This window comes from Pongo pygmaeus, chromosome 22 (genome assembly GCF_028885625.2).
Source record: "Pongo pygmaeus isolate AG05252 chromosome 22, NHGRI_mPonPyg2-v2.0_pri, whole genome shotgun sequence".
NCBI lineage: Eukaryota > Metazoa > Chordata > Mammalia > Primates > Hominidae > Pongo > Pongo pygmaeus.
Window position 1 is genome coordinate 51,160,264 of NC_072395.2, and position 13,135 is coordinate 51,173,398.

General features: G+C 41.9%; 2 protein-coding genes across 13 annotated transcripts in view; one reads left to right on the forward strand and one right to left on the reverse strand.

The window, feature by feature from the left end:
• LOC129022563 (spermatogenesis-associated protein 20-like) overlaps positions 1 to 13,135 on the reverse strand; it is a 47,007-nt gene that overhangs the window by 26,867 nt on the left and 7,005 nt on the right. The window contains exon 1 of one of the 2 annotated variants that reach the window (XM_054468818.2): positions 10,882 to 10,937. The exons of the other annotated variant lie outside the window; for it this stretch is intronic. The gene's annotated coding sequence lies outside the window, so the exon portion shown is untranslated. Of the gene's footprint in view, positions 1 to 10,881; positions 10,938 to 13,135 lie in introns of those variants that run through there. 2 annotated transcript variants of the gene reach the window in all.
• The window catches only part of KCNJ15 (potassium inwardly rectifying channel subfamily J member 15), a 47,311-nt gene that overhangs the window by 7,898 nt on the left and 26,278 nt on the right, over positions 1 to 13,135 (forward strand). For 3 of the 11 annotated variants that reach the window (XM_063659755.1, XM_054468809.2, XM_054468812.2), the window contains exon 1: positions 8,132 to 8,297. The exons of 7 other annotated variants lie outside the window; for them this stretch is intronic. The gene's annotated coding sequence lies outside the window, so the exon portion shown is untranslated. Of the gene's footprint in view, positions 1 to 2,292; positions 3,083 to 4,623; positions 4,772 to 8,131; positions 8,298 to 13,135 lie in introns of those variants that run through there. One more of the 11 variants, XM_063659750.1, reaches the window with a different exon arrangement.

A 13,135-nucleotide genomic window follows, 5' to 3' on the forward strand; every position in this document is an offset into this window, starting at 1 on the left:
GATTGTAAACTTTCTTCATTGGCTTAGACTCAGGTCTGGCACTAGCCTAAGGGAATAATCTCTGGTCCATCAGGCCTGGGCTGGGAACCCTCTGTGGGATTCCCTCCCCATTCCTGGAGATAGCTGGTTCGCCCTGCTTGGCCCCACTTTACAATGGCCTGCTTACTTGTCCCTTTTCCCTACAGGGCTGCAAACTCTTTGACAATGGAGATTTTATGTAGTTATTTCTTTGTGCTTTCAGGGCATGGCCCAAGGTATTCTTCAAGCAATATGTATTGAATCCACAGGCACTGACATGAAAGGCGTAATTTTTGCTATAATTACATCTTCACTTTCACCGTGAACTTACGTCTACCTCATCCTGCAAACACACAGCAGAGACCTTTTTATCTGAAGTCTTTTGAAAATATGTGTATGTGAAAATGGCTAACTGGTGTGTTCTCTCTCTTGGTGAATATTACAAAGTGATAGATTGGCTGCTAGAATTGTGTAAGTGGGGTTATTAAGGAGGGAGACATCTTATTAAGGAGTGAGAAGAAACAGGGAACCATGTGCTTAAGATATAGTAGTTGTGTAAACCCAACAGAGGAGAAATAGAAAACATGCAGGTTATTTTGGAAAGAAACTTGAAATAAAACAGAAAAGTAAATACGGAGCCAGCAGGGAGTGTGGGCTGGAAGTCTGATTCTGAGGAAGAAAACAAGGGAAAAAAATAAAAGGAAGAATATACTGCAATCCCAGGCTAGAAGGGGGTGATTTGATCCATGGAGCAGCAAATGCAGAAAACAACAAAATTAGCATCATTTCAGTCTCCTTCAAATGCTATGTCTAGATCTGGCTTGTGTTAGCATACCTGTGGCAATAAAGGTATTTGGCTCTGAATGTGTTTTAAATTTTAAATTGAAGAGAATTTTCTAACATTTACCTGTTTTAAAGATGAAATATTATAGGACTAAAACTTGTAAGGGCCACTTTTCTGTGATTACAATCAAGTGAATTTCATTGCAGCTGGGAGCAGCCTATGCCAGTATGTGGCATTTCAGAGTCTAGGGCTGCATAAGGATATGTACATTTAAACATGAATTGTATAATTACGGATATTAACATGTCTAGTCCAATATCCTGGGAATGTTCCCTAAATGATACTTTCTGCACAGCACTGTGCTTAGTTTTCAGTATCTGAAGAAATGGTCTGACTTGCTAGCCCTGTGATTGGTAGAAATGTATATTTGATGGGTTTTTAAATCAACTCTCACTCAGATTTTGGATAGTCAGGCTTTAACCCTCAGTGATCTTCACCAAGTATATTCTTGCCAAGGGCTTACTCTGCAGGAGGCTGGGTGGTCCGTCTTATGTCGATTTAGAAGATATAAGTGAGATCAAGGACTCAAGGAGCCTCCAGGCTGCTGCTGGACAGAGGTGTGGATAGGAAGACATGCAGGTAGAGAAACAGTAAAGAAAAACACCCAAAGCACAAGAAAGGCTGCAGTGCCCAGCAGAATGTGATGACATTGACATGAGAGGCCCTGACAAAGTTCCAGGGAAAGTCAGAGAGGGAAAGACCAGATCCCTTTGGGATGACTGTAAGAGGCACTGGGACATTTGAGATGTGCCTTGCAGAACAAGACGACTTCCAGGGTCAGGACGGGGAGAAGCCTTCAGAGCAGGAGGGTGACAGGAGTTACCGTGCACCAGCAGGAGGGTGCGGGAGGCCAGCAGTGTGCACAGGGGCTGAGCTTACTGCAGGGAAGGAATGGGAGAGTGAGGGCCACGGTCAGGACAAAGCTGGCAGCCAACAGCCAACAGTGCTGAGCACTCCTGAAAGGCCAGGCAGGGCTCTAAGTATTTCTTTTTTTTTGTTCGTTTGTTTATTATACTTTAAGTTCTGGGATACATGTGCAGAATGTGCAGGTTTGTTACATAGGTATACACGTGCCATGGTGGTTTGCTGCACCCATCAACCCGTCATCTACATGAGGTATTTCTCCTAATGCTCTCCCTCCCCTAGCTTCCCACCCCGCTGACAGTACCCAGTGTGTGATGTTCCCCTCCCTGTGCCCATGTATTCTCATTGTTCAACTCCCGCTTATGAATGAGAATATGCGGTGTTTGGTTTTCTGTTCTTGTGTTAGTTTGCTGAGAATGATGGTTTCCAGCTTTATCCATGTCCCTGCAAAGGATATGAACTTATTTTTTTATGGCTGCATAGTATTCCATGGTGTATATGTGCCACATTTTCTTTATCCAGTCTATCATTGATGGGCATTAGGGTTGATTCCAGGGCATTAGGGTTGGTTCCAAGTCATTGCTATTGTGAACAGTGCTGCAATAAGCATATGTGTGCATGTGTCTTCATAGTAGAGTGATTTATAATCCTTTGGGTATATGCCCAGTAATGGGATTGCTGGGTCAAATGGTATTTCTGGTTCTAGATCCTTGAGGAATTGCCATACTGTCTTCCGTGGCTCTAAGTATTTCTTAATCCTCACACAGGCAGGCTTTCTTGCTAACCTCTTTAGAGATGAGGAAAGCAGGGTGCAGAGGTTAAGTGAGACGCCGAGGACACAGGCTTCAGAGAGGGGTGAAGCTGGCCTTTGAAGCTAGGTTGTCCATCTCTAGAAGCCACACCCTTAAGCCTCTGCTTTGGGAGGTGGGAGTTAAACATAGGCGATGAGGAGTCATTGAAGATTTTGGTTTTCTGGGTCCTGAGCTGCACTTTAGAAATACCAGTCTGGCAGTGATGATCAAGTGACTAATTCAAAGGGTATTTTGAGAGACTGAGTGAAAGGAATGAAGACCTGGACCAGCATGGTGGCTGTGGGAAGGGGCAGGAGAGACACCGGTGCAAGGGGGATTCAGCAGGTGGAATCTGGGGCTTGCACTGATTGGATACAGGAGTAAAGTTGCTTAAAGAGGGAGAGGTGAGAGAATGAGGACACCATTGTTAGGAAACAAAAATCAGGAGATGTAGCTGGATTTAGGGAGAATAATATGCCTTCAGTTTTGGATGAGTCAGTTCTGGACTGCTCTCATTCCAGGGGATGTTGGAAACAGAGACTGGATCCCTGAGGAGATGCTGTTGGTGAGCATTGATTAATACCATGGGACTCTGAATGGGCAGTAGGGTAACTCGGAGGATGCCAAGAGAGAATAGAAAGATATAATAAAGGAGGTTGAGCACAAGACCTCGGGGAACATAATTGCAAAGGATGGGGAAGAAGAAAAACCCACCACACTGCAGGAGAGTGAACTCTCAGAGAGGCAGATAGATGACTAGTCAGTCATCTATCTGCCTGACTGACTAGTAACCAACAGTAGGAACTTTCTTAGGAAGACATAGTTGATGGCACCACCCTTGACTCATATAGCAGAGAAGAGGAGATGGAGGGAGTTGAAGGGAGGAAACAGTGGAAAAGGAAGTCTTGGTAGCACCTTGCCAACTCAGTTCAGATGAAAAGCCTGAGAGGAACTGAGAGATTATCATTTGGCTGGCAGAGCAGAGTTCTCAGGGTCCTGGAAGCTGGCTGCCTTCAAGCCTATTAATGGTGAATGTTTCTCATGCTCTTTTTTGCTAAATTTGACCTCAAAGTCAAGTGAGTTATTCACTCAGTTAAATCTATCATGACTTAAGAAGTATATGCTTAGCTTGGAGAGGGGGTTACATCTGTTCTTGTAGTCACATAATTACTGGAGACATGAAGGAAGATTCCAGGAACTCAGGCCCCTTCTGAACAGGTTGAATACCTGGTTTTTATGAGCAACCCACTTCAGTTTTCTGAGAAGCTCTGAGTAACTACAACTAAACTACAAGTCTATTCTTGAATATGTTTATAATAAAAAAGGAAAGATAATGCAGTTACTTGCTAATTGCTGCAATGATTAAAGCAAGATTTTTCAAGTTTATCCTTTCATAAGACCAGCAACCTTTTGAACACAAACAGGATCTGACAAAGATAGTAATAATGAAAGCGGGAGAACAAGGAAACAATACCAGTTTTCTTCAGAACAATCGGTTGCCACTGACTTCTAACCTACCTACAGTTTCAAGTTTCTTTGGCTGGGACTATATTCTGGTTTTTCAATGCTGTACTGTGATTAAGCCAAACTTCAGCAAAAAAGGAAGTGCTGCATTGTAGCAGTATTGAAAGTTATGTAGGTGGATTTTTTTTAAAAAATACAGCCTAAATTTTCTTAGCAAAAGTCAAATGAGTAACAACACACAGTTTGGAAACATTTGGAGAGGAGAAAACAAATATCTGATAAGAGTACTTAAAATTTCAAAAAAAAAAAAAAAAAAAAAAAAGTGAAAGGAGAGTGAGAAAAAGCCCCTGACAGGTAATGGTGGAAACCTGACGAATGGAAGGTCATTCTAATGAGAGAGGCGACCTGGTCTCATGGAAAGAGATAAAGAGACTTTGGCCTTTGGAATCTGACCTTCCTGGATGTGAATTCCAGGTGTGCAGACTCCTGGCCGCAATACTCTTGGGAAAGGTGCACTAATGTTCTGAGCTTCAATTTCTTAGCACATTATGGGGCATATGGGAAATAGACAGAGGTGGGCTACTTCTCTCTCCACTCCAGGATGCCACCCTCCCACTGTTCCCCACCTTCCTTCTTCCCCAGGACCAGGCTGAGCTCAAGGCTTGTCCCTAAGGCAGCTGGTAAAGGAAAGGTTCGACTTGGAGGTAGAAGCCCTGGACTGGAGTCCCCACCTATGGGCTGAGGGATCCTCCACAAGTGATTCAACTTCTTAGTTTCTCACCTGCAAAAGGTAGGGAAATTCCTGCCACAGGACAACAAGGAAGTTAAATGACATGATTTTTTGTGAAAGTGTTGTGGAAAGCACTTCTGTCTTCTATCTTATGAATCAGTAGGGAATGAGCATTCTCAAAATGACCAAAATGATTCCTAATTTCCTTTCTAAGGACCTGATTCCCTTTTCATACGTTCTTTTTGTTCTAAAAACAAAACAAAACAAAACTTACTTTATAAAGAAAGCCTGAATTCCAGAGCCAGAGTCTATCCATTAAAAACTTTCAAGCTTTTTTTTAAAAAACTTATAAAAGGCATTATACCCTATAGCCACTCAGACTTTCATAAACAAGAGTTGCAATGTGAAAAAACTCACTTGCTGGGTTTGCCTCTATGAACAACTATTGTTGTCAATGCAAATTGAATCAGAAATTACCCTTGTCATTGTTTTTTTCTGGGGTTGCTTCTTTAATTTCTGTTAAAAATACACAGAAACATTAAAAAAGTAACTATCTCCTCTGTTTTATAAGGAGAAGAAGGTGATAAAGAAAAAGAAAATCAACTTGGCATGCAAGTGAGCCTTGCTCTGGAATTTGGGTGGGTCTAGGAAAAAGCACCGACCTCAGTGGAAAACATATATGGGTGTGTGGGGAATCCCTGCAAACTATAAATTGACTACACAGTGCTTAAGCTGGTGTGGAGAGAAACCACAATGCTCTCTGAAACCAGAGAGGAGGGGACAGAGAGTAAGTTTTGCACAAGGAGAGCACAAAGTGTCCCTGGGAGACGGAGCTGCTGGTAATTCTTAGCAGGCTTCACTGGATCTATTGAAAGTGACCATTGTAAAACACCACTGTTGCACCCTGGGGTTCTCTGTGGGATGCCCCTACTTGTATCATCCAGGAACCCTATGGTCTGACTCTGCTTCACCCACACTTCTTCCCACCACTCCCCAACAAGGCCGCCCGCCCTGTTCAATTGCTCCTGTATGCTTCCCCACTTCACTGCCATTGCCTGTGCAGTTCCATTTCCTGGAAAACATTCTTTCCCTTTTCTATTAGAATCTTATTATGCAGCTTAGAAGCCCTTCAAGGCCTGTCAAGACTCAGCTTTCCCTTCCCCATGGGGCCTTACCTCTTCTACACTTTCTAAATGTTATCTTCTCCAGGCTGAACAAAACCTACTGTGTCTCTGTGCTACTAAGGACTAATCAGATGCTGTGTCCTGATTCATTCGGTGTTGGTGCATCCCGTATCTCCAATCAGATTACCAGCCCCTGGAGGGCTGGGAGCACGTTGGACTTGGCTGAGCTAGAATCAGCTCCCTTTTGCACCCTGAGCTGAGTGCATGCAGCTCTGCATTTGTAATCCTAGCCTAATGCAATGTGAAATTTATTATCTCTCTTTTTACAAATGAGGAGACTGAAGATCAGGGAGACAGTGTCACTTGTCCAAAGTCACCAGCCCAGTTGCCTTTCAGAAGGCATCTCACTCCATCTTCAGGATAACCCCAGGGGCTAGGCTTTCAGACTTTAACTCCTCCTGGAAGGTCATAACCTGAAGATCTGAGATTTGAACCCAAGTCTGTCTGGTTCCTACCCTGTACCTTTCCCACTATAGCATATTTCCTCTCTATTACCAAAATGCCCAACACGAAGTTGAACATGGCATAATATCAAATGAACTTGTGATCATCCCGTTTTGTCAAAACTAAGAGAACATTAAAACCAAAATCAGCAAATTTGACCAGAGCAGTGTATTTATGGCAAGACCAAGGCAAAACTTGATTCCGCATTCTTTGCTTTATAGTAACAGACTGAAAAGGTTCATAAGTGTATTCATATTTAAGGGAATGTGTAACTGTTCTACCTAGGTCAATGCAGAATTCCCTATACGCTGCACGCATCATCAGGAATTTCATATGCAGCAGATAGGCATACAGCCTGGTTTCTCCAACAGCCAAAGGCATTTCTGAGTGGCAACACCACTCTGATCTGGTGAAGCCGAGTCCATCTGCACACCGGGGAGCCCCAGGCCAGCAGGGTTTCTGCTAAGTGGACCTTTCCAAATCCTCTCTGGGACAAAACCTGGTTGGGCATCTTCAAGAAAAGATGCTCTTGTAAAGTTGGTGTAGCTGCTTAAATAAGCCCCACATAGAGTCTAGTCAGTCTCTCTGTGCTTTTCTTTAAATTTCCCTTCATAGAAAGCTAAAACTTAAAGAGGTTTCAGAGAAGCTAGTCTGACCCCATCTCCCGGTATCATTGAGAAAACTGAAGCTTGGAGGGGCTGGGTCATTTGCCGGAGGTTTTGCGGGACACAGAAGAGCTTGTTCTCCTAATGTGGCCTAGAACTCCTCACCAGGCCTCCTCCTATCCCAGGTGGAAACTAAAGAGGAAAAGATGAAGCCAAACTCAGGCGGAAGCAACATAATTAAACTGGTTTATTGTTTGGCAACAGAGATCGGAGGAGTGAGTGGAAAGAAACTGAAAATCAGTGAAACACTTGCAGTTTAAAAGAGGCATGCGATTCCTGCTTTTCCTAAGCAGCTGAAATGTGTTTATATGTCTTTCCTGGAGCTCTCTCATTGCTAATGTGGTCCTATAAGGGGAATTCCTGGAGAATGAGCTGGGTGTATTTGAGTATTCTTCTCAATGGAAAGCAATGAGCTTGTGTGCTACACTGCTTAGGCCACACCATCCCCCAAGCCTGGGCTGCCAGACGTGGCCATCATTGCTCCATGCAGATCATGCCCATCCTGTACAGAAGGTCACTATAGGAACACATGGCACAGGGAAGAAAACGCCCATAGAAATTCACATGGCGCTTGTCTAAACCAAAGGCAGGTGAGATCCACCCACTGTCATGGGAAGCTGCTAGCATGCTCCCATTTGTTTATAATAATTTCTCCACCATAAGAGGCTGCTTTAAAAACAAATGGCCAAAACCTGCGACCCAGTGCCGCAATTGAGACAGAAAGCATGGGACTGTGACAGTTTTAAGAATTACTAAAGTATGAGGCTTGACCAGATCATTTTTCCAAGGATCCAGAGCCCTTTAGAAAGAATTCAAGAGGGAGAATTTCTGGTGACTTCTACCACCTCTGAAGAATTAAAAAACTCACTTGTGCTGCTTTCCAGGCCTCTGTGGTAGTTAATTCTGCTTGGCAGTTTTTGTTGTCAAATAGCTTTTAAAAATTCTGGCGCTATCTCAGATATAAATACCTTATGATGCCAGAGGACTGTCTTTCACCCATAAAAACTGAAGCCATGTGCCAGAAGCCCTCGTGGCTCAAGGGCTCTGTCCTTGGACACGGATGAGGGCAGCTGGGTGGTGGGACCCAGGCTCTGTCTGAATGCTCAGCTTCTGCAGGCTGGGGTGGAGAGTGTGCTCCCGCCTACCGGCTCGGCCAGCACAGGAGCATGTAGCCTGCAGGTGTGGGTTGCACGCAGGCTTCCCCCTGCAGAGTCAGTTCCCCAGATCGCTTCATCACTTCCCCAGATCTCTGGGATCTTCAGCTGAGATTGGGCCCCAGCACCTGGACTCAAGGTAAGGCCTCTTAGGATGCTTGTAGCTGATCAATCAGGGTAGTGCAAAGGAAGAGGGGAAAAAGCCACCCAGACCTCAAAGGAGATTTCTGGAAGATCCAATCAAAGTGATTCACCTTAACCTCAGGCATGACTTTTCCCCATTATCCTCTGTTTTTAATTTCAAGTAGTATAAATCTTACTGATCTGAAGACTTCTGCTTCTGAAACTACCAGCGCTTAACAATGATTGAGCCCTACTCTATAAGATTGCAAATAAAAGTATATTAACCTTGGCAGGAAATCAACTGATTAATACTTATACCCTGCACTGTAAAGACTGGAACCTCAATTTATCTGCATAAACAGAGACTTTGAGTATAAAACTAAAATGTAGTCGGTTATGCCAAAGACTGCTTTCAGTAGTAATGCACCAAACATGCTTTTGAAAATAGCAATAAACTATTCATTTAGATTAGATATACAAATAACTAACTTTCAGAGTTAGTGCTAAGTTTTAAGCCTCAAAGACTTTGATTTCGGTGACAAGATGTGTAAATGCAGCTGTTAGAAACTAAGCACACATACTGAGGTTTCTTTCAAGATTATACATAGTATTAGTCAAAAGTCTTATTGTATATGAAAAGTGACAAGATTTTTGCAATATGAAACAACAGTAGCTAGCTAATACTCTAGTTACCTTTACAGATTGTCTAGTTGGTCACATTATACCTTAATTTTTCAGGATCTAACCAAGGCCTGGTTATCTCCTACTGGCAATGTTTGAAAGGGATGAAAGAGGTCTATGTATATTACTCTAAATTAATCTTAGTGCAGGAAGACAAGTCATATTTGAATAACTTTATTTTGTATCCCTAGCTACTATCATCCTACTATTTGAAAAGCTCCTTTTCTCCCAATGTTCACAAAGTCATTTTCCAAACTTGCAAATATTAAAACCTATTGATGTCTAATACTTTTCTACTTGGTCTATTTCCATGTCCTGTCAATGACCTATCAATTACCCTATTCAATTACCCATGTCACTTGTTATTTCTCCCACCAGAATTTAGGTTGCATATTTTCACAGGGCAATTTATTTTAAAATCAGAATGGCCCATAAAACTAATAGCTTTGTGTGCACAGACCTAAAAGATTTGTAGTAGCTCTGCAGCTGCATTTTTGAGCATCAATAGTTAAACAATCAACGTAAATGTTAAAGAAGTAAATTAACTTTCAGAATTTCACGTGTGCTCTAGCATTCACCATTGACCATGCTGGAAGAAGACTTTGAGGTCATTTCATCCAACCCTCTCATTTTACAGATGAGAAAAACAGGACTAATTGATAGCTAGCAATACTAAATTATAGCTCTTCTAAAACTAGACAGCAGAGTCAGTAGGCTTCTTAATGTGCTCAATTACTGTACGGATTCCACGAGTTGATGAGCGTGCTGTGACCTTGAGCATTTACATTCTGTGGTTTTCAAATGTTTATGTTTCTAATGTGGTATTTGTAAACCTGGGCCCCAGTAACCTTTATCACTGAGGCTTTGCCAATCCCAACTCTGGGCAGCCCACCTCTTCCATATGCAGCAGTGCTTCCAGGCTGTTCTGCCTGGCAAAGTCATGTTAGGTGTAAGCAAAGACGTGAACTAGTGTTCATGCTTGAAAACCTCACAGAGACCTGCCTGCTGGCTGAATCCTTTCTTCATCTCTTGTTGCCTCTCCTACATGTGACTCAAAAGCTAGCCAAGTTTGTTCCACATCCTTCAGCTTGTTCCTCTTACACCAAAGTGCCATACCATCATCCTCTTTAGTAAGATCACACTTCTCCAATTTCTGTCCTCGTCTACTCCTCAATAAACAGAAAGATGCTGTCTGTGGAAATGCACGTGGAGCTCTTGCACACGTTTTCTATAACTTGTCTTCCTTCCTCTTCCCCACAACTAGAATATAAGCCTCATGAGAGCAAATGCCTTGTCTGGACTGTTATCTCCCCTGTGTCTAGTATAGTCAACAATAGTAGGTGATGGGTAAATACATGTGCAATAAATATATCCTTTCATCTTTCCTTCCTATCTTAGGGAAACAAATGTCCCTTTCTTTTCTGTCTTACCTCCCTAATAACATCAGTACTTCTTTGTCCCTCCTCCAATATTGACCTCTGAATCATGTCCTCTTTCTTGAAATCTTGCCTTCTTAATTGTCTGCTTTTATGAATTTACATAGGTGTCCAGCCATCTGGCTTGCCTTTCTCCAGTTCTTTTGCTGGAAAATCCTCTCCTCTTCTCTTTAATACAGGCAACCTCTAAGATTGCCCCTTCAGTTGCTTTCTTCCCTTGGTATTTTTCTTTTTTTTGCAGTTCTCGTTGACTCATATCTGGTCAACTTTTACTTCTAGGTACCATGATTCTTCAATCTCCACCTCTAGCCCCAAATTTAATTCCTAGATATGGACATGCTTGGAGCCAACCCCACCATGTCACCTCAATACACTCTGCTTTTCATCCAAACCTTCCTTTCCATCCAGGCAGCAAACTCCAGAGTCCTTTCCACTCCTGTTCAACCCTTTCTACTTCACATCTGACAGGTATGTGAATTTTACCTGGTGGCAAACCAACGTGGTGATTCTCTTGAATTCATGTATTACTTAGACAAATTCAACAGCCTCCTAAATGATCTCCTTCTAGCTGCTCTCCTCCCTCTCCATCTGTCTTGCTAGATGAGGCTGGCTTCTTTTTTCCTGCAGAAAGATCAAACTTTTCAGTTTAACCCGCATCACCTTTTAAAATTCATTGACAGTGTAGTTCCCAGTATGGCCTCATACCAACTTCAGATACCCCAGTGTATCTGAAGAAAGTAATCCCAGCTACTTGGGAGGCTGAGGCATGAGAATTGCTTGAACCCGGGAGGCAGAGGTTGCAGTGAGCCAAGATCATGCCACTGCACTCCAGCCTGGGCGACAGACCGAAACTCCGTCAAAAAAAAAAAAAAAAAAACAGCAAAAAGCAAATGGGAAACTCTTTTTTGAAAAGAGCAGAGGTTCCCTTTTTAAAAGAGCAGAGCTCAGGCTCTTACTCACATCCCTGTGCCCCACCAAAATATTCTGATTTTATTGTCCTGCGTCAGAGCCAAGGCATTAGCTTCATTTTAAAATCCCCCTAGGTGAATCTCATAGGCAGCCATGGTTGAAAATCGCTGATAATTGATAAACCCTATGGCCCAATCAATTGGAAGTACTTGAAACATACTTTGCCACCCCATAGTTTTGCCTGGGCAATTCCCCTTGTCTGCAATCTTCTTTCTCCTATTTTTTTTTTTCCTACAGAAAACACATGATAACTTCTTTGATTTTTCCAGTTAGAAGGAATCAGTCCTCCTCCTGGAAATCCTTAATACTTTTTAATATATCATATTCATTCATGTGATCTAGGCAGACCTTGTGTTAGATATGGACAAAATGGAGAGAAATAAGACAAGGTCCTTGTCTTTAAGCAGCTTACAGTCTTGCCAGCTCACTGGTTACACATGAACTAATGAGTATCAATTTTTATGATAGAAGTGGCCATGGGATACTGTTTAGGCGTGAAGGAGCCTATTCTGCTTGGCATGATAACAATTTATGTATATGTCATCTCTTCTATCAAATGGTATACTTTTGAGGGCTAAGATCATGCTTGTCTCACCTTTACGTATTTCAAAGACCACAGTAGTGTAAAATGTTTGCTGAATAAATGAGCGAATGAATGATGTTTTGGTAATTAGGAGTCACTGGGGAATAATGGCAGCTCTTAGGAAATGGTACCATAGTTCCATTCTTGGGGTAGGGCTGGGCGTGTCCCCATGGAGTTCACAGAACCATGTCATAATTTCAGTACTAAATTATGTGTGTTTTACAGTTTCTCTCAATCACCCTTTCTATGGTTTATTTAAAATGATAATAGGAATAGCATGTTAGAAACTAGGTCCTGTACTCGTTAACAAAAGAAGAGAACAACAGACATTGGGGTCTACTTGAGGGTGGAGGGTGAGAGGAAGGAGAAGCAGAAAAGAGAACTATTGGGCACTGGGCTTAATACCTGGGTGTTGAAATAACCTGTACAACTAACCCCCATAACACAAGTTTTTGAATGTAACAAACCTTTATACCCTTTTTTCGGTACCCCTGAACCTAAAATAAAAGTTTAAAAAATTAGATTTTAGAATATATTCAAAAAGTGGGATATTATTTCTCAATTAAAGAAAACATCTGAATTCATACTTTAAAACTATTTTTTAAAACTTTAAGTTTGATCAAGGCATTTACATCCTAGAAGACAAAAGCAATCATTTCAATATGCATTCTAGATTTATCAACTGCATACATATTTTAGGAAGATTTTAAGATATTTCAATATAATATCTAAAAATGACCACTTAATTTTAGTAAAAAGAGACTCCCACCTTCTGGTAATTGACAATTACTATGGTCTGAGAGTGTTTAGATTAAAAAATTGTGTGTGTGTGTGTGTAAAATTATCACAGGAAAATCAATACATCAATAGTAGCACCAAAAAAGAAAGAAACTAGGTCCTATTTCTCATGACTAAGAAGTTGACAATGGTCTTTCCAAATTAAGACTTGGCATCTTTGATTTTTGTAAACATATCCTAGAGATCGAATGTGAGTATTTGATGGCTGATGGGAAGAATTGAGGAGGATTAGGGGAGCACTTGACTTTGCCATGATTCTCAAGTTAAATCCTTGGGCCTCTTAAAGATGTTGTTGATGAAGCTGCTAAAATGGTCACCAGATGAATATAAACAAGTAGGACCCGCAGTAATTTCCAGGCTAATTTTGTGCACGTGCGTTTAGGGGAG